This window comes from Rhinopithecus bieti, unplaced genomic scaffold, assembly GCF_001698545.2.
Source record: "Rhinopithecus bieti isolate Rb0 unplaced genomic scaffold, ASM169854v2 scaffold_11565, whole genome shotgun sequence".
Lineage (NCBI taxonomy): Eukaryota > Metazoa > Chordata > Mammalia > Primates > Cercopithecidae > Rhinopithecus > Rhinopithecus bieti.
The window spans coordinates 472,759-493,927 of record NW_016807049.1 but is presented as its reverse complement, the minus strand read 5'-3'; the positions used below and the strand labels follow the sequence as shown (position 1 = coordinate 493,927).

At 41.9% G+C, this 21,169-nt stretch overlaps 1 protein-coding gene and 1 pseudogene across 1 annotated transcript in view; one reads left to right on the top strand and one right to left on the bottom strand.

Annotated features, from left to right (window-relative positions):
- The window catches only part of FMN2 (formin 2), a 411,725-nt gene that overhangs the window by 51,783 nt on the left and 338,773 nt on the right, over positions 1-21,169 (top strand).
- Positions 1,121-3,699, bottom strand: LOC108534411 (26S proteasome non-ATPase regulatory subunit 2 pseudogene; annotated as a pseudogene).

Genomic DNA, 21,169 nt, shown 5'->3' with positions numbered 1-21,169 from the left:
CGTTGGGCAGGGTTCACATGGGGCTTCTGAGGAAAGTCCTCAGAAGTTGGGTGGTTGAGTTGGGACATTTGGCCTGGGGGAACCAGATGCTCTAAGCCACAATTTCTTTTTTTTTTTTTTTTTTGAGATGGAGTCTCACTCTGTCGCCCAGGCTGGAGTGCAGTGGCCGGATCTCAGCTCACTGCAAGCTCCGCCTCCTGGGTTCACGCCATTCTCAGCCTCCCGAGTAGCTGGGACTACAGGCGCCCGCCACCTTGCCCGGCTAGTTTTTTGTATTTTTTAGTAGAGATGGGGTTTCACCGTGTTGGCCAGGATGGTCTCGATCTCCTGACCTCGTGATCTGCCCGTCTCGGCCTCCCAAAGTGCTGGGATTACAGGCTTGAGCCACCGCGCCCGGCCCAAAGCCACAATTTCTAAGGCAATTTAGACTTAGTTCCCATGATGCTGTGTGTTGAAAAACTTGGCAACACTGATTCACTTGGAAGTAGCTACATGAGATGAGGACAGTTCACAGACTGATGGAATGTGCTTTGGGTGCAGATAAGAAATATATCAGAGTCTCCCTGTAGCTTTGAAGTTGCAAGAGGCCTGTGTTTAAGCCTGTAGGTAGGAGTACGGTGGCTTCATTGTCATCACTGTTTTCTGATATTGAGCTGCTCATGGTCCTAGGTAGGCTGTACTGAGGCTCCTACTGACCCAGGCAGGAGCATGAAAAGAGGGTATCTTTGAAAAAAACAAAGCTGCTAGTGCAAAGCCAAAATATAGCTGAGATTAAAGACTATAACAAACTGAGCTATTTTGAATCTGAAAGTTACCTCATGTTTTGGTAAATATTAATTGTATTTTGATTATATTTACTGAAGATGGATGGACAAGAGGACTTCTGAGCCATGGTCCCAGGGTCATGGGACAAGTGGAGAAAACTTTTTCTTATTTATTTATTTTTATTTTTTTTTTGGTGAGGGGGATAAAGGTCTTTATTGAACAACCTTATCTCACTCAGTAGCAAAAGAGCAGGAGGCAACAATTCTCCCAGAAGTCTGTAGCCGTGTCCACCCTGGGCAGCAGGATGCATGGCCCACTGATACATCAGCTGCAGTTCAGAGCCCCTGGTGGTCACTTAAAGATCATAATTGGGGTTCTTCCGAAGGATAACAAAACCTTCCAGAACAGGGGTAACAGGAAGAAATTCCTCAGTGGCCAATTCTGCCCGTTCCCCGTGGGCCAACAACACTGAGGTTGTATGTGTCTGGATCCCTGTCATGGTCTTAGGCTTGCCAGCCTGGCCCACCACATCCACTGCCTGCTCCACACAGATAGACACTGGCAACGGCCACAGGTCCTCATCAAACGTAACCAGCATTCGGGGCTGCATGGCAGCCACCAGCCCATACAACACATAGTGTGATTTGCCCAGAATAATGTTTCAAACATCCAGGAAAGAGACAAGCACGGTGAACAGCCCAGCCACGGCCACTGGACTCATAAGCTGCTGGTCACTGTGGTAGGGGCAGAGGGTAAGTGTACCCTTCCCTAAATGTGTCAGGCCTTGTGCCAAGCACATCATGAAGAGGTGGTTGGGGTCCTTGGCATGATATTGAGCTAACTGGTGTAACATTACAACCAGACGGGCATTGTTGGTACCACTGCCCACCATGCCCATGGCAAAAATGGAGTTATAGGAAATTTCTGGATCAGCATCATGAGAGAATTTGCTTAGGGTATCCAGAATGTTGAGTCGTGGATTTGAAACAGAGATGAGGGCCAGCGCTAAAGGTACATCTCTCCGGAGTGTAGGTTCCCCATATCTCAGCAAGTGGCCGGAGGTTCGTAGTGCCATCTCTGCACCAATCTCCCCCATAGCAATAAGGGCAGTCCCCAGAACAGCCACTCCCTGATGTGCTCCCATGTCTCTTTCCCAGAAAGAAAGCAGGAGTTTCCTTTTTGTCCTTGTCCTTCTTTATCTTCTTGTCTTTGTCTTCCTCCTCATTTTTGGAGTCAACATGTTCACTACAAATGTGGAGCAGCTGCTGCACCTTCAGTGCATTCCCAGAGCCTGCATATGCACACACATCCGCCAGTGTGTTGGCAAAACTGTGGAATGGCTCTGACGCGACCTCCAGTGCAGCCAGGATTGCCTCGATGGCCTCTCCCCTCCCCAGGTGATTGAGACCCAGTCCAAGAGGAAGCCAACGAGTGTAAGTGTCCTTGAGCTCAGCCTCTGACTTCTCCATGATGGTCTGAAGGATAGTGGAAGTTACACTCCATTGCAGGACCCCTCTGCCATCTTTCCAGAGACTAGAGCTGTCACACCTGCCACCTCCATGCTGGACTTTGAATCTCCCATCACAGGCAGCAGCAGTGTTAGGACATCTTCACGATTTGAGCCAGCATAGGCCAAGCCTAGACCGAAGATGGAACTAAGTCTCATGGTGTTGCTTTGTGGAGAACAGAGTCTGAGAGCAGTCCCAGAGCAGGGCCACACTCATTCCGGACCCCAGAGTTCACTGTGCCACAGGCAAGAAGAGCTCCTGACTTAATGTAGTCCTCACAGGAGTACAGGTACCTGTCAGTCTGGGTGAAGCCACTATCCACATCCCACAGCAGAATCATCCCCAGACACGCAGCTACACTCAACATTCCGTGGTCCTTGTTCTTGTAAAGCCATTTGTTGCCATCATCTGTTAGCAGCTTGTCTTGACCAAAAGCTGCATTCACAAAGCCATTCACAAAACAGGAGGCCAGGTTCATGCGGGCAGAGTCCATCTGAGAGCCACTACCCCCAAACCTGTTGTTCTCTAGGTGGGTTTTGCAGATGTCATCAGGCACCTTGGGCTCCATGATGTCCGGCTCCTGAGCTAAGGCCAAGAAGTTGCTGTTGAGCGGTACACTGGACATGATCTCTGCCAGGTGCTCATACTCCTCGCCATCTTCCCTCAGCTCCAGGGACACCCCATGCCGGCCTAGCATGAATGCCATCTGTTCCGTACTACCACATCCTTGCAGGATGTGAAGATGTCTTCTACCATCTCCATGTCATTGAACATCAAGGCCAATCTCAGGACTTCAGGGAAGCAGCTAAACTTTCAGAACACACCCAGGGCACAACGCAGTAGGGCTGAGTTCTCAGACTCAGGCACGTAATTCACACAACTGGTGAGATAAAGGCAGACCTTTGTGTATGCGTTCTCACTGATGTCCTTCTCCAGCATGTCTACCTGCTCAATTTTCATAAGCAGGTTGCAGGCCTCATGCTCTGCATTGTGGGCCTGTTGTAGGGGATGATTTCCTTCACCAGAGTGAGCAGTGGCTCCTGCTGGACCTTCTCTGCATCATCCAGCTCCTGCCACTCCTTAGCCACTTCTCCTGCCAGATGCCTGACATACTCATGACCCCATGATGCCAATTCCTTCTGGGAGCCTACTGGCTGATACTTGAGGCACTCCCGCTCCCCACTCACGGCCATGGCCAAAACAGAGATGATAGCAGCAGCAAAATGCTTATTCTCCCCAGTGGCCATGTTCTCAAAGATTTCCTTCAGTTTGCCGTAGTGTGGATGCAGAAGTTGAGAGGCTTGGGCACTGAAGTCATAGAAGGTGTAGAAGAACAAATCTGCGTTCGCAATTCCTCCAGCACTGGTCGATATAGGGATGTGTCCTTCTCCCCTAGTCGTTCCACGAGCATCTCCAGTTCATCTCAAAGCTGTTTATCCTTCTCACACAGCTCCTGTTCTTTGTCCTTGTCCCCAGTTCATCTCAAAGCTGTTTATCCTCCTCACACAGCTCCTGTTCTTTGTCCTTGTCCCCAGCATTCTGCCACTCCTTGCCGCTTGACTTCTTGTCGGTGCCGCTGGGAGGCTGCCGCTGGGGGCTGCACTGGCATCTTGTCCCGGCCTCCCTCCTCCACCTCTGCCGCCACTGCCCTTTATGTTTTAATTTTCATGGGTACGTGGTAGTGTGTGTGTGTGTGTGTGTATATGTACGTGTATACATATGTATGTGTGTATATATATGTATGTGTATATGTATGTATGTGTGTATATATATGTATGTGTGTATATATGGGAAAAACTTTTTCTTTAGTATTGTATTTGAAATGCACCTAATGTTTTACTACAATGAGGCAGTTTTCTTTTCTTTTCTTTTCTTTTTTTTTTTGAGACAGGGTCTGGCTCTGTGACCCAGACTGGAGTATAGTGGTACAATTATATGACACTGCAGCTTCAGACTGTTGAGTAGCGAGGACCACAGGCATGTACCACCACACTCTGCTAATTTTTATATATTTTGTAGAGACAGGTTCTGGCTGTGTTGCGCAGGCTGGTCTTGAACTCCTGGCCTCAAGTGATCCTCCTGCCTCAGCCTCCCAAAGTGCTGGAATCACAGGTGTGAGTGAGGGTGCTGGGACAATGAGGCAATTTTCATATTCAAAATAGATGGCAGCCGAAGCCAGGCCAAGGGTCGAGGCAGAAATCTTGCGTTATGAACCTTAGAATGCTACAACATTTGACATAATCCCCTGCAAACAGGGGTGCTCAAGAGACAGGTTTTGAGCTTCATGCATCAGTTAGCTGGTCTTTGAGGGTGACATCTGTTGGTTCATATAATCACTCTTCTTCCCGGGTGTCAATTGTGTAACTGAAAGATGGGATCTACATATGCCACGTTCAAAATGATTTAAAAAAAATAGTATGGCCGGGCACAGTGGCTCACACCTATAATCCCTGCACTTTGGGAGGCCAAGGCGGGCAGATCACAAAGTCAGGAGATCGAGACCATCCTGGCTAAAATGGTGAAACCCCGTGTCTACTAATAAAATAATACAAAAAATTAGCCGGGCTTGGTGGTACATGCCTGTAGTCCCAGCTACGTGGGAGGCTGAGGCAGGAGAATTGCTTGAACCCAGGAGGTGGAGGTTGCAGTGAGCTGAGATCACGCCACTGCACTCCAGCCTGGGTGACAGAGCGAGACTCTGTCTCAAAAAAAAAAAAAAAAAAATGTATGGCCAGACGCAGTGACTCACACTGTAATCCCAGCACTTTGGGAGGTCAAGGTGGGCAGATCACTTGAGGTCAGGAGCTCAAGACCAGGCTAGCCAACATGGTGAAACCCTGTCTCTACTAAAAATACAAAAAATGAGCCAGGTGTGGTGGCGTGCAACTCTAGTCCCAGCTACTCGAGAGGCTGAGATGGGAGAATCCCTTGAACCCAGGAGGCGGATGTTGCAGTAAGCTGAGACTTTGTCTCAAAAAATAAAAATAAAACTAAATAGTCTATAGTGAAGAGTAGAGTGCCTAATTTACTGTGTAGTAAGAAAGCATTCACTTTCCTTATAGGCTGTTTGAGTTTATTTAGGAACTTGCCCCCATATAAGTGAATACTAATCTAGTATCATTTTTGTACCATTCACTTGACAGTTGTTATAGGTCTGTTCTTTAAAATGGAATCTTGATAGAATGGGAATTTCAGACTTATTTTGGAGATAAGCTGTAAAGAACTAATGGAGGATGATGTTCTCCTCAGGGTAAGATGGAAGACGGAGCAATTAGACCCCATGGTGAATGCAGATTAATGAATCTAAGTGGGTCTGTTTATTTTTTTCCAGTTTAGTTGGCCGGAGTGGAGGAGCGAGTCATAGAAAATTGGGGCTTTTAATTTCTTGTTTCTTCATGCCACGACATTCAGTACTGACTGAGGGTCAAGCCCTGTGCTAAGTACTTAACATGATCACTTCAATTAATTGGTCTTAAATAACTCAGTTAATCTGACTTCCATTTTCTGATGTGAAAACTGAGACTTAGGGTAACTTGCCCAGAGTCGATTGTTTTGTAAGCGACAGGAGATGGAATTCCAGCCCACAAAGGCTGACTCTACATCTTGTGCCCTTTCTCCACCCTCCATAGCCAATCTGTTGGTCTTTTTTCTCTTTCTGTTGCCATCACTCTGGTCCAAGTCACCTTAGTGGAGAGCTTGGTCTCTAGCAGTAGTCCCCTAATTAGTCTCTGTGGGTCCACTCTGCTCCCTTTGGCCCCTTCTCCACAAAAGAGTTTTTTTTTTTTTTTTTTTCTTTTCTTTTTAAAAGACAGGATTTCTCCCTGTCACCCATGCTGGAGTGCAATGGAGCAATCATAGCTCACTGCAGCCTCAAACTCCTGGACTCAAGTAATCCTCCCACCTGGGCCCCCCAACGTGCTAGGAATACAGGTGTGAGCCATTGCACCTGACCCTGATTTTTAAAAACCTAGTCCAATCTTGTTACACTTGGAGATGCTTTACCCTAGGGTGATACTGTAGCTCTTATTTATGACCTACAGGGACCTCCCTTAGCTACCTCCTGGCTAGGCTGGCAGCTTCATCTTATTCTATTCTGTGTTACTGTGCTACCTGGGAATATTTATAAAATGCAAATTCTTGGACTCTGTTTCTGGAAAGTCTGATTGACTAGATCTGAGACTGGGCTCTGGGAATATGAATTTTTGATAAGCCAGATTTGGGAAAGTCTTGCTCTAGAAAGTATGTTCTGTGAATGTTAGTTGCTACTTCACCATGGAAGCTGCTCTTGTCTTTTATTTCACTCACCTTTGAATTCTCAAGAGTTACAATACAGCTCTGCTCATGAGAGGTGCTGTGCCAGAGCTAAGCCTTAATAACAAAACATTTTCCCTGGATTGATCATTATGGCTTTGGTTAACTTCCTGTGTGTAATTGAGAAACTGCTCAGCCAAGAGAGATGGAGAGACACATGGAGAGACACAGAGAGAGAGAGAGACAGAGAGAGAGAGACAGAGACAGAGACACAGAGAGAGAGAGAAAGAGAGGAAGAAAGAGAGAGAAAGAGAAAGAAAGAAAGGGAGAGAAAGAAAGAGAGAGAAAAAGAGAGAGAGAAGGAGAGAGAGAGAGAAGGAGAGAGAGAGAGACTGAGGCTGAGTTTGTCTCCAGTTGGGGTTAACAGAATTTTCGGTGGAATTAACACCACTTTTTATTTCTTACAAGAACTTTCTCTAACTTTTTCTCTATTTGAAAAAACTTGAGATGTAAAATGCAGATGTTCATGCCCAGATATGTTGCTGAATAAAAACTCTGTATATTGGCCGGGCACAGTGGCTCGCGCCTGTAATCCCCAGCACTTTGGGAGGCGGAGGCGGGTGGATCACGAGGTCAGGAGATCGAGACCATCCTGGCTAACACGGCGAAACCCCTAAAAATACAAAAACTTAGCCGGGCGTGATGGCAGGCTCCTGTAGTCCCAGCTACTGGGGAGGCTGAGGCAGGAGAATGGCGTGAACCCGGGAGGCGGAGCTTGCAGTGAGCCAAGATCGCGCCACTGCACTCCAGCCTGGGCGGTAGAGCGAGACTCCATCTCGAAAAAAACAAAAAATCAAAAAAATCTCTGTATATTAAATGTAATCTTATTCAATATATACTGTACCCATAAGCCTAACCTCAGGGTTTTTCTTCCTTTTGCTTCTTCCTTTATATATTAACACGTTTTTTGAAATGTACTTTTGAAATACAAGGGGTTGTAAAACATTGAACTTACAGAATGTGAAGAATAAAATAACCATTTTTGTACTTATCAAAGTTTCAAACAACCCTACAATAATTTGGAAAACTTTTGCAAGAATCTTGTCTGTAAGGTTTATATTCTAGATTAAGAAGTTATTACGTAATGCACATACAGATATAGATACAATTACTTTTCACAGATTAATTTTTACAGATATTTTTGTCTACCTTTATCCCCAAGTATTTGATTTGTAAGTTATTTACTTGCACCTCATATGTGTGCATAAAATGAACAAGGTACTATTTATGTCACATTATTTCAGTTCTTTGTTTTTGGTTAATTCTAGCATTTGTACTGCATTAAATTATTTTATTGCAGTGTTGATTTTTATTTTCCCCATTTGCACTGAAGAGAATGTTAGGTTGACATTTCTTCTTGGCATGTCTCTAAGCTCAGCAAATATAGCAACCGAGGTGCTAAATTTCAGCCAAAAATAGAACTCCTCAGCCTCATTTTGGAAATTTCTTCTCATTCATGCACAGGGATTCTAGTGTCAAATTTTTAGCTCTGCCCTCTGCTGGTCACTTCAAATTATGCAGAAGAATTCTCAGAATAGTGTTCATGTCCAAATAGGAGTTAGAGGAAGGCGTCTTAACATTTCACCACTGCAAAATATATTCCAGGAAAATTAATTGTAATAGCTTTACATTTTAAAATTAAAATTCTTTGAGGTAAATTTTGAAATTAGAGAGGAGTGAAATCTTATAGATTTTTCAAGAAAATANCCTCTGCTGGTCACTTCAAATTATGCAGAAGAATTCTCAGAATAGTGTTCATGTCCAAATAGGAGTTAGAGGAAGGCGTCTTAACATTTCACCACTGCAAAATATATTCCAGGAAAATTAATTGTAATAGCTTTACATTTTAAAATTAAAAATTCTTTGAGGTAAATTTTTGAAATTAGAGAGGAGTGAAATCTTTATAGATTTTTCAAGAAAATAGCATTTGTGTTTTTTTTTTCCCCAAGTACAGGTGAAAACAAATATGGTTATAGTAAAGGTAACAATAACATTAGAGAAAACAATCTGATATGTATAAATGCTAATGTTGATTAAGTATTTTTTGTCCTCTTCTGATATAGCACTTACTCCATTAAAGTCTCTTGATAGGTTAAAATAACACAACTTCCTTTTCAGATAAAATGGATTTTTAATTAAGTTGTATTTGCTAAAGGGTTATATGCTCCTTTAGCTAAATGATTAACCATTATTGAAATATGTTTTCACTTTTAAGGATGTGAACAAAAATTTTGTACAGAAGCTTATATCAAGATACAAAGATCATGGTTGCTTATAGATACGGCAATCCTTCTTCCAGCCATCAAGCAATCCTTCAGCCAGCCATCAGACATAGTCAACAAATAACTTGGGTGGAAACTGGGTAGTCTCTTCTGTGTACAGAAGGAAAATGATTATGGATGAAACAAGACATCAGTCCATCCCATGCGCTCATTAATTATGAACAAGAAGCAATGCCTGTAAACATGAGGAAAGTTTTTACAACGTGAGACCAAGTAAAACAGGGAAGGCATATCTTGCTTACAAACTTGTTGGATCAAGGCTTTAATTAAGGTCAAACTGACATTTAATAATAATTTGAGACTAAAATCCAGCTAAAGAGTACTGAGCTAGGTGATGAAAATTGGTTTCGTTTCTCAACTCTTACCAACGGTGTGGCCTCACCAGTAACAGTCAAACTAAACCCTCTAATGACCCGTTTAATGCTAATAGTCACCATTTTCTGAGCTCTTACTTTGCTGAGGGTTTTACACATGTCATTTGATCTTTAACACCCCTTGGACGTTTTGTCAGGTGTGTTTTTTATAAAGAGACTGGTCGTAATAATTAGCAGAGAAGCTATTCAGATCTAGGTATGTTACACTCTGAAATGCCTGCTCCTAACTGCTGTGCCTATTATGCAGAAATCCCTAAATCTATTTTGGAATAATCATGACAGGCCATGCATCCACATGTCTTAGCATTTCACAAGTATGTTCAAAGGCGAAGAGATTATGGGTTCTCACAGGAACCTTCCCTTTATCCATAGCTTCAGAAGATGAAAAATATGTAGCAGAACCTAAACCATCCTTCTATGGGACTATACATGGATATTATGCATAAATATCCTGGTTCCTAAGTCCCAATTGTTGTGTTGATTTAAGGACATAGTCTTTAGAAATGACTTGTTCAAATTCTCTTCTTCATTCTCTTGAATTATATTTGGGACGAAGCACTGCACATGAAGGCCGACCTTGTTTTTAAATGATGATAATAAGTGTAGCCATAATGGCTATATGGTCTGCTAACGGGTGAGTCAATTCCCATTCTAAGCACCAACAAGGCACCCTAGTCTATAAGTAGCAGAGCATGTCACAGATCTTAATCTCAGTTCCAGCTTGCTTCCTGTGCAATACGTGGTTGGTGACAGATCTTACGGCTGAGCCCTTATTTTAGCTTTTCTTTCTGTGAAAAGAGACCCAACAGGCAGCTTTAATATATGTGCTACTTCTGCTTGGTATGTGTTTTCCCGGAGCGCATTGTTCAAACCTCACCTTCAGCTAACACCTTTGAGAAAATGTAAGCTCCGGTGTGGGCAAAGTCTGGATTCTGAGACACAGGAGTCTTAGAAAATTGTGAATGCAGTTTCGTACAGTGTTTCTTTTTGCTTAAGAAAATCTTTATGATAGGCATTTAGATGTTGCCCTGCTCAGCTTGAGACTTGCTATCTAATTTTAAGACTGAATCACTGAAAAGTGTAAGTCTGCCTCTGAAGGAGCAGAACTGTCTGTGTAGCAAAGCAGAGGAACCAGTGGACTTTTTCTTTATTTCATTTTTTTGAGATAGGGTCTTGCTCTGTTGTCCAGACTAGAGTGCAGTGGTGCTATCATAGCTCACTGCAGCCACAAACTCCTCGGTTCAAGCGATCCTCCCACCTTAACCTCCCTAGTAGCTGGGACTACAGATGTGTACCACCTAGCCCATCTAATTTTTTTTTTGTTTTTTTAATAGAGATTTTGCCATGTTGCCCAGGCTGGTCTTGAACTCCTGGGCTCAAGCAATCCTTCTGCTTCGGCCTCCCAAAGTGCTGGGAATATAGGCATGAACCACCGTGCCTGGCCTCCAGTGGACTTTTTAATGCATGTCACTGTTCTGAATTAATCCCTGCTATCAGCACTTTTCATATTCCCTTTTCTTATTCCTTCTTGGGGGTAGGTACCACCATGGGCTCTGACATTTACAGAATACACGTAAGTCTCCCCTCTGTCTAATCCGCGCTGCTCCTGTCTTCTCTAGGCCCAGTCTAAATCCTCGTGCTCTTCACTGGACCCTTGTGATACTCTGAGCTCCTTTAAAAAAAAAAAGAAAAAAGAAAAAAAAAAGCCTTACATTCCTTTCATTCCTTCCTTTAGCTCAAAATTGGTTTCCTTTTATAAGGCTACAGTTTTTGAAATTCACCCCACTCTAATTCTTTCCTTTGGATCTTCTACTGTCATAGAGCCAGGAGGAGGATGTATGTGCGGGGGGTGGGTTCCATATGCGTAACCTTTTGTTTCCGTTTCCAAATTTGTCCTAGCAACAGCGTCATGCGGTCGACTCATACCTACCAGGCTCTCTTCTTATGCTTGTTCCCAGCATGGTGGCCCTGTTGCCTGTGCCTACTTCTGAGATGAGCTAGGATTAAGCAGAGACAACATCCCAAGAAACTCAAGTCATGCTAGAATACCAATGTGGGAGATTCTATTTCCGGAACCCTTGCTGCTCTACTAAGCAGATCCGTGCAGAGAGAGGCCTGCCGCTCTCTTGGCATTTCTCAGCCTTTCAACCCTGCGGAGTGTCTACTTTGCAACTCACCACCTCCTTCCCCCTTACTCAGAGCCATCAGTGATTGTTGGAGACAGCCACAAAACAGTGGCAATAAAATCCACTAAACTTTCCAGAGGCCCAGTTTGAGTTGTTCACTCCGTAGCTCTGTGATTTTGGGCGACTTACTTATTTGAGACTTAGTGTTTTCATCTGTGAGATGAGGAAAATCGAAGAGTTTTGGTGAGGATCAGATAAAATATCAGGCACCTATGTAAGAGAACATTATAGAGTATGTGTGGTAGAGTCCCCAGCTGGGTCTGAGTCTTGGCTTTGCTGGGTGATTGCTATGTGGCACTGGCTGGCTCACTTGTCCTCTGTCGGCTTGGTTCCTAGTTGTTAAGATGGAGGGTTAATGATATTTACAACGTGGGTTGTAAAGGGGCTAGGGCAATGCCCAGCATAGAATGGGGGCTGAGTGGATGCTAGAGTGGATGCTAGGGCCATTTTATCATCATTTTTATTGTTATATTCATGGCAGGACTTTTCAGGCAAAATTCATGTATCATCTCATTTAATCTCACTCGGTTCTCAAAAGTACCCCTTGAGCTGGTTGTATTTATGGTTTTTTTTTTTTTTTTTTTCTTTTGAGACAGTTTCACTTTGTCATTCAGGCAGGCGTGCAGTGGTACAATCATAGCAACCTTAACCTCCTGGGCTGAAGTGATCTCCCACCTGAGCCTCTCTAGTAGCTGGTACCACAGGTGCATGCCACCGTGCTTGGCTCATTTATTTATTTATTTATTTTTTGTAGAGATGAGGTCTCACTATGTTGTCCAGGCTGGCCTTAAACTCCAGAGCTCAAGTGATCCTCTCACCTCGACTTCCCAAAATCTTAGGATTACAAGCGTTAGCCACTACTCTCAGCCTGTGTGATACTGTTTTATAGGCCAGGGACCAAATGTTCTCACAGTGAAATTTCTAGAAAAAGATGGAGTTATGATTTAAGCCCAGAAGTTGCCTCATTTAAATTCTATGAACTTTTTGTTAGATTATGATAAAGCTAACATGTAGTAAGGGATTCAAGAAGTGTTAATACCAGCCAGGCGTGGTGGCTTACACCTGTAATCCTAGCATTTGGGAGGCCGAGGCAGGCAGATCGCCTGAGGTCAGGGGTTCAAGACCAGCCTAGCCAACATGGCAAAACCCCATCTCTATAGAAAATAGATAAATCAGCCAGGTATGGTGGCGCATGCCTGTAATCCCAGCTACTCAGGAGAATCTCTTGAACCCAGGAGGCAGACGTTGCAGTGAGCCAAGATCACTACACTGCACTCCAATCTGGGTGGCAGAGTGAGACTCCATTAAAAAAAAAAAAAAAAAAAGAAGCATTAATACTCGCAAAGCCTACCCAGTTAAGAATAATACATGTCCATGTCTTAGGAGAACTTAGGTTCTCGTTGGAGATAGGGAGCAGACAGACAATGCATCAAAGAGAATTCTCAGTTCAAACACAGTAAATGCTGGCACAGATAGTACAAAGTGCTCTGAGAACACAGATGAAGCAATAAACTCCACCTGCACAAGTGGAAGAAGGCCCCATTCTAGAAAGATGACATTTGAAGTGGCACATGAAGGTTAAGTAGGAGTTTTCCAGGTGGAAAAGGCAGGTTGTTCTTGGCAGAAAACCTGATTTCTGCCTCAGAGATATGGTTGGCTGTGAAAGATCCTGACACATTCAAGAAATGATGAGCAATTCCAGTGGCAGAAACCAAGGTGGGCTGTGAAGGATGGGCGGGGACAGGGACGGGTGACACCTGTTGCTAAGGGCATCTTCACAGGCACTTCAACAATCTCAATTCTATCTCAGAATCACTCGAGGTCTCAAATATTTGTATTGACTTATTTTTAAAAGTTAGTCAAGTGTAGTAGAGAGAAGAAGGAAAGAATAAAACAAGGAGTTTGGTCTGTAACTAATTGTGAACAATCAATTGAAATCAATTGAAATAACTCACTACCCTTGGACCAACCAGAGATCTCAGATTTGTAGTAGCAAGAAAGAAATACGCTAATCTTTTCCTTCCTTCCTTCCTTCCTTCCTTCCTTCCTTCCCTTCCTTCCTCCTCCTCCCTCCCTCCCTCTCGCGCTGCCTCGCCTTCCTTCCTCCCTCCCTCGCCCTGGGCCTTTCTCTCTTGCCCCTGTTTTCCTTTTCATCTCCCCTGCCCCTCCCCTCACCCCTCCCCTCCTCTCTCCTCCCTTCCCTTCTTATTCATCTCAATCACTTTGGGCTCTCAAATCTAGTTTTAAAAGATTTTGATGGGCCAGGCACAGTGGCTCATGTAATCCCAGCACTTTGGGAGGCCAAGGCAGGAGGATCACTTGAGGCCAGGAGTTCCCCTTCCCTTCCCCTTCCCCTTCCCTTCCATTCTATTCTTTTCCCTTCCCTCCCCTTCCCTTTTCCACAGGGCCTTGTGCTGTCATTCAGGCTGGAATGCAGTGTTGTGATCATGGCTCACTGCAGCCTCAACCTTTCAGACTTAAGCAATCCCCCCACCTTGGCCTCCTGAGTAGCTAGGACTAGAGTTTCACACCACTACACTCTGCTAGTTTTTGTATTTTTTGTAAAGGCAGGTTTTTGTCATGTTGCCCAGGCTAGTCTCGAACTCCTGAGCTCAAGCAATCCACCCACTTTGGCTGCCCAAAATGCTGGGGTTACAGGTGTGAGCAACCTCACCTGGCCACTAATCTTTGCTTTTGATGAAGATGATTTTCTGCTTCGTGGAGAGCTAGCTACAGGGATGTGGTAATCATGTAAGAGACTATACATCTTGTTTTAATTTTTATTTTTTTAAACACTCTCATTCTGTTGCCCAGGCTGGAGTGCAGTGGTGCGATCACAGCTCACTGTAGCTTCTAACTCCTGGCCTCAAGTGATTCTCCCACCTCCACCTCCATTTCTGGAGTAGCTGGGATTAGACATGCACTTTCATGCCTAGCTATTTTTAAATATTTTGTAGAGACAGGGTCTAGCTATATTGCCAGGTTGGTCTCAAACTCCTGGCCCCAAGTGATCCTCCTGCCTTGGCCTCCCAAAGTGCTGGGATTACATGAGCCACTGTGCCTGGCCTATCAAAATCCTTTTAAACTAGATTTGAGAGCCCAAAGTGATTGAGATGAATAAGAAGTACATTGACAGACATATCTGAGATGGAAATAATTGATTTTGGTGACTTATTAGATTTCGAAGGGGTAAGCTTGTCTAGTTTTGGAGATTAGATGGGCAATGCTTTATTGAGTAATGTTTTTTGATAATTCATACTCTCAATTTTTGATGAGCAATCCACAATTTGCTAGTATATAAAAGGACTTTTAGCTATATCATAAAAAAAATCTGACCATCTGGACTGGGACTTCAAAATTAAATACTTTTTTTTTTAAATAATGACTAAGACTCAGAATTTTTATAAATATATATCACTGAAAAGGGCCAGACGTGGTGGCTCCCTCCTGTAATCCTAGCACTTTAGGAGCCTGAGGCAGGAGAATCACTTGAGCCTAGGAGTTTGAAACCAGCTGAGGCAACATAGTCAGACTCTGTCTCGACTGGGGAAAAAAAAAAAAAAAAAGTCAGCCAGGCACAGTGGTGCACACCTATAGTCCCAGCTACTTGGAAGGCTGAGGCAGGAGGATCACTTGAGCCAGGAGTAGGAGGCCGAAGTGTTCTATGATTACACCACTGCACTCTAGCCTGAGCAACAGAGTAAGACCCTGTCTCACAACAACAACAGCAACAACAAAACAACAACAACAACAAGAAGTATGTCATTGAAAGGAGCCTCCTGCAGAGGGAAATGTTCAGCTGGGTTTGAGGCAGATAAAAAAAAAAATTCATTTGTTTAAACTCCAAACCATTCACTACTTCCGAAAATTTATTTTAGGATACTTAAAATGTATTGATTGCCTTCTCTTAAGATGTCTCGGCAGAGGCATTTCCTTTTAATTCATCCATGTTGCTCTTGTTACATTTCCAAAGGAAGTGATAGAGAGGTAATGCAGAGTCAGGAAACTGGTTCCAGTAACACTGTGGGAGGTAGTGAGGGCAGGGTTTGGTCTCCGAAATAGAGACAACATGAACTTGTTTCACAGGGGGGATTTTTCCTCTCCAACAGCTGAATTAGAGCAGGCTAAGGTGGCGGGCTGAGATCCTGGTTGGCCCTGGGATGGTAAGAGAAAGCATCCACTCTTGTGATGGGATGGCCTTATGCAAAGTAGAAAAGGTTTGTCAGGACCTGTCTCCAGAAAGGATCAAGCAGAATGCATTGGCCAAGAAGATGGAATTTGAACATCTACAGGTTAGTAGGAATCACTGAGAAAGTGGGATATGTTAGATTAATAGATGCAATTCGTTAATTGCCTGAATTATACAGGAAAGACAAGAAGAAAGAAAAATAAGATCTAGAAACAAACGTGATTTACTTTGCTAATTGAGCAAGCTTTTGAAAGCTTTAGAAAGAGTGGGCAGAATAATAGAAGTATTCAATTTTAAATGGATTTAGTCTTAATTGTACTTGCTGATATCTAGAAAATGAAAGTTAGGAAAAAACTTTATTTCTTAGCAATAAAAGGCATTTAACTATTGACTTTAAAAAGTCTACCTCACAGCTTACATTATTTAATATGACAAACTATTGTTTCCTCTACAGTGCTGTGTTAATAGCTAATACTTTATATAGCCACCTTCTGAAGCTGTGGAGAGGCTTATAACTTTAACATTTCACGTTGGCATTTAGTTGAACCTAGTTTATCTGGCATAAAGTAGTTGCTCACAATTAATTACTCAAGAACTCAGCTTTGTGTATGTCTGTGGCAGTCAGAAATCTGTGGGAGTATGTGACTTCGTTAAAACCGTGCTTTTCTAGTCATTGCTATTAGTTTAATGCTTTCCTTGAAACACCAGTCACTGAGAGAAATAATAGCTTCTGTTATGGCTATGCACAGCAGTACTGAAATATTTTGTTTTCACTTTTCAGAAGTATTAGAAAAATTGCCTCCATGTCTGGGTTATCTGAAGGTGAAACTAGTGAATGATTATAATAACTTTTTTTTTTTTTTTAAATTTAGAAGGGAAATGAAGGAAGGGGAAAAGGAAGGAATGAAGAGGGGGGAAAGGAAGGAATGAAGGAAGGAAAGAAGCAATATTAACTATACCAACTGCAGTTGGTACTATTTGTGGATCACTTACTAGATATTTCAGGCTTTAAGATTTGCAAAAATTATCTCATAATATCCCCATTTCAGAGAGGGAAAACTGAGGTTCAGGGAGTTTAACTATTCAAGATTAAGAGTAGGAACCAGGATTTAAAATTAATTTTTTAAATTCTAAGAGCATCCCCTAATCACCACAAGATTCTACCTCTCTCATTTTTTTCTTGCAGCTGGATAATGGTAGAAGATGTGTCAAATATTTAATGCAGCCAGAGTGCCAAGTTAGATTCAGCTTGGATTTGAAAAGCAAAACAACAAAACATAACAAACAAACAAAAAACCCATTGTTTTTCAAGGCCTCAGAGCATAAGCTCTGTGTACTGCAGGAAAGCTTCTATGCTTAGCTGGAGGTAGGAGAACCTTGCTGTCTTTTTCTGAATTTGCTATGACCTTGGGTAAGTCAACTGACCTACCTGGGTGATGTTCAGAGCATTATTGATGTTATATAATTTATTTTTATCAATGCCACAAGGTTGGCTACATATGTTTCCTCTCTAATGTATGATTAGGAAAGAGTCATTTAGATTTCAATAATTTTATTTTCTTCAAGGTCAACCAATAATTCAGACATCAAGTTGAATGGAAATGAACTTCTAAATATAGGTTAAATACTTTTATAAGAAGCACATAACTGCATCTCCCTCCCCCATGCCTGAATTTGATCCACTTACCAATAAGCTCTCCCAAGCTACTACTCAGTCTCTATTGTTAGTGTGTTACTGACTGTGTGTACCAGTCCTGCATTTTGTGTCGAACTGATTAATAATTTTGTTTCAAACCCCTAATGCATCCCCTATTTTGTCCACATTCTCATAAACACTCTAGTTGATAAAAATGACAGACTGGGCCGGTGGCTGAGCGCGGTGGCTCACGCCTGTCAGCACTTTGGGAGGCCTAGGTGGGCGGATCATGAGGTCAGGAGATCGAGACCATCTGGCGAACATGGTGAAACCCCGTCTCTACTAAAAATACAAAACATTAGCCCGGCATGGTGGCGGGCGCCTGTAGTCCCAGCTACTGGGGAGGCTGAGGCAGGAGAATGGCGTGAATCCAGGAGGCGGAGCTTGCAGTGAGCCGAGATGGCACCACTGCACTCCAGCCTGGAAGACAGAGCGAGACTCTAACTCAAAAAAAAAAAAAAAAAAAAAAAAAAAGACTAAATATTGCTAATGAAAAATTTAAATTAAGATGAAACATCTCTTAAAGATTGAATTAATATGATTGTATTTGTTATTCTTTGGTAGTTTAATGATTACTCTTCTACATAATATTTAATATATAGTCTTTTATCTGGAACAATGAGATGAAAACATTTTAATAAACTGCTTATAATTCATAAAAACTGTTTCCCCTCCAACACTGACTGCCTTTGTTTTTGTTGTTTTCCCTAATTTTCGTTTGGCCGTTACTTCCCCTCATTTGTTATCAGTTGATGATAGACTAGTTCTCATGACGACATAAAGAGTACTAACAGAAATTCTTAATTGGCTTTGCTTGGTCCCAAAAAAACTTATACAACATTATAAACGACTGCCTTTATTTATGGTGTTGTTTTTTTTTTACTCCACCATATAAAACTTTATGTCTTGTCTTCTGCTCTGTACGCTGGGTTGTAAGTGAGCTGCTTTATCCTCAGTTAGAAATAAAGGATATCATGTTAATGTCTTTCAGATGCCCTTTAGTTAATTGAGAGAGTTCTCCATTTTTCTTAGCCTTGACACTCTATTTTCTTCCTGCTCTTCTAACTTCTGTGGCCTTCTCTGTATTTGACGTTAGTAGCCCCACTCCCAACAAACCTGAGCGCCACATTTCTCCTTTTGGTTATGGATTTCAAATGGCGGTCTTTCACCCTGCTTGAGAGTCAGGTAAGTTCTCTTGCTTCTGACTCTTTGTGAGAAGCGGAAGGCTAGTGCACATGAACTAATAGATCTTCAAGTGAATTCAAGCTCAGACAGAGTGTGGGGAGAACCTTATTTCATATTTAACCTAACCTTTTGTGCGGAGACAGTTCGTGACTGCCATCGTTTACTTTTAATTCTATTACAAATAATGCATGCTCCTGAGAGGGTTTGAAATTATTTTAAAAAGCCAAGGGCATGGTGGTTGAAAAGTTTTTTTGCTCTCTTGACTGCTTAGATTTTCAAGCCCTCTTGGAGCATAGGAATTATTTGCCTTCATGGTCTATAATCTGTATAGTATAATATGCATACATGGATATATATATATATATATATATATATATATATATATGCACACACACACCCCCCTATATGTGTGTGTGTCTATCTATCCATCTATCTATCTATAGATACACACACACACACATATTCTTTTGTTCTTGTCTTCAGTTTGTTCCTTACCTTAGAATTTTTTTTGTTATTAATAAAATAAGATTGTTAACAACACCTCTGGTCTTAGGTAGTTTCATTGGCGAATTCTACCAAACATTTAAAGAAGAAATAAAACCAGTCTTAGACAGTATAAACTCTTTCAGAAAGCAAAGCAGGAGTGAACATTGCCCAACTTATTTTATGAAGCCAAAATTTCCCTGATATTAGAACCAGATACAATCATTAGAAAACTATAGCTACTATCCCTGATAAATATAAATATTTCTTAATGAAACATCTGCACATTTAGTTCAGCAATGTACATAAAGGAATGCAAGGCTGGTTTAACATTTGAAAACCAAATGACATATCAAAACCAGGTTAGGTTGATTCCAGGAAAGTAAGGTCAGCTGAACGTTTAAAAGCCATATAATTTTCATTATATACATTGTATGTATATATGTATATAATAGATATTATATATAATGTATACAACATGTATATATACATTATATAATGTGTACAATATGTATATATTATATACATAATATGTATATATACATCATGTAATGTATATAATGTATGTATATATAATGATTCTCATTAGAGATTATCAGAAAAGCATTTGATAAAATGTCTCACCATTCATGACATAAACTCTTAGGAAACTTAGAAAACTTGCTTACTCTGATAAATGACGATTATAAGAAACCTACCACAAATATCATTAGATGGGAAAATATTGAAGGTTTGTTCTTTTAAGTTTGGGAATGAGAAAACAATGCCACTATTACCACTCTGTCTTCTATTGAACAATTATTCCTATATGGTCTAGAAGATAAATCAGAAATTGGAGAAGAAATAAAACTGCTGTTATTTATGATGATGTGATCATATATGTAAAAATTTCAAATACATTAATTAGAGATATAATTTACATAATTACTGAATACAAAATCAATGTGTAAAACCAATGCCATTTCTCTATCAGCAAACAAAATGTTAAAGATACTTTAAAAATACTACGTTTAAGACAGTATTAAAAACATTAATCTCAGAAGACACTGAGCAGAAATGTGCATGGCCTGTATGCAGAAGCCTATTAAACTTCAGTGAGAGAAATCAGAAATGACAAATATATGAACAGAGTTACCATGTTTATCGTTCTGAAGTCTGTTATTTTACTTCTCTCCAAACTAATAGATTAGATGCAATTCTAATCAATATCTCAAGGGTGTGGGTGAATGTGTGCGTGTGTGCTTTAGTGGGATGTGACAAACTGCCTCTAAATTTTATGGTGGAAGGGCCTAGAGGTGATCTTTAAAAAAATCAAAGTGGAAAGAGTTACTATTCCAGGTATCACGACTTATTATAATGCAAGAGTAATGAAGCATTCTAATATTTGTGCAAGGACACACACACAGTGGAGTAGAGAACCACCTAACAGACTCTCATGTGTATAGACAGTTAATGAATGACAAAAGTGGCACTGAAAAGCAGCTTAATACAGCCTTTTAAATAAATGGGATGGGGTCAACTGGGTAACCATATGAAAAAGATAATGAAACTTGATCTCCATCTCACAAACACAAAACTCCTTCCTAGGATGATTATAAATGGTGATGTGAAAGGTAAAATAACAAAGCTTCTGGAAGATAATATAGGAGGAATCTTGTTGCCTGTGGAGTAGGCAAAAACTTCTTAAATAGGACAATATCTTGGCTATAGAGGAAAAGACTGATAATTTGGAGTATATTGAAAGTAAATGGGCTGGGTGTGGTGGCTCACGCATGCAATCCCAGCGCTTTGGGGTGCTGAGGTGGGAGGATCTCCTGAGCTCAGAAGGTTGAGGCCGCAGTGAGCTGTGATCATACCACAGCACTCAAGACTGGGCGGCAGAGCAAGACCTTGTTTCAAAAAAAAAAAAAAAAAAAAAAAATCATCAAAAGAAATTATGAAGAAAGAAAAAGCGACTGGGCGTGGTGGCTCACGCCTGTAATCCCAGAACTTTGGGAGGCAGAGGCAGGTGGATCACAAAGTCAGGAGTTTGAGACCAGCCTGACCAATATGGTGAAACCCTGTCTCTACTAAAAATACGAAAATTAGCCAGGCACGGTGGCAGGTGCCTGTAATCCCAGCTACTCAGGAGGCTGAGGCAGGAGAATGGCGTGAACCCGGGAGGCGGAGCTTGCAGCGAGCCGAGATCCT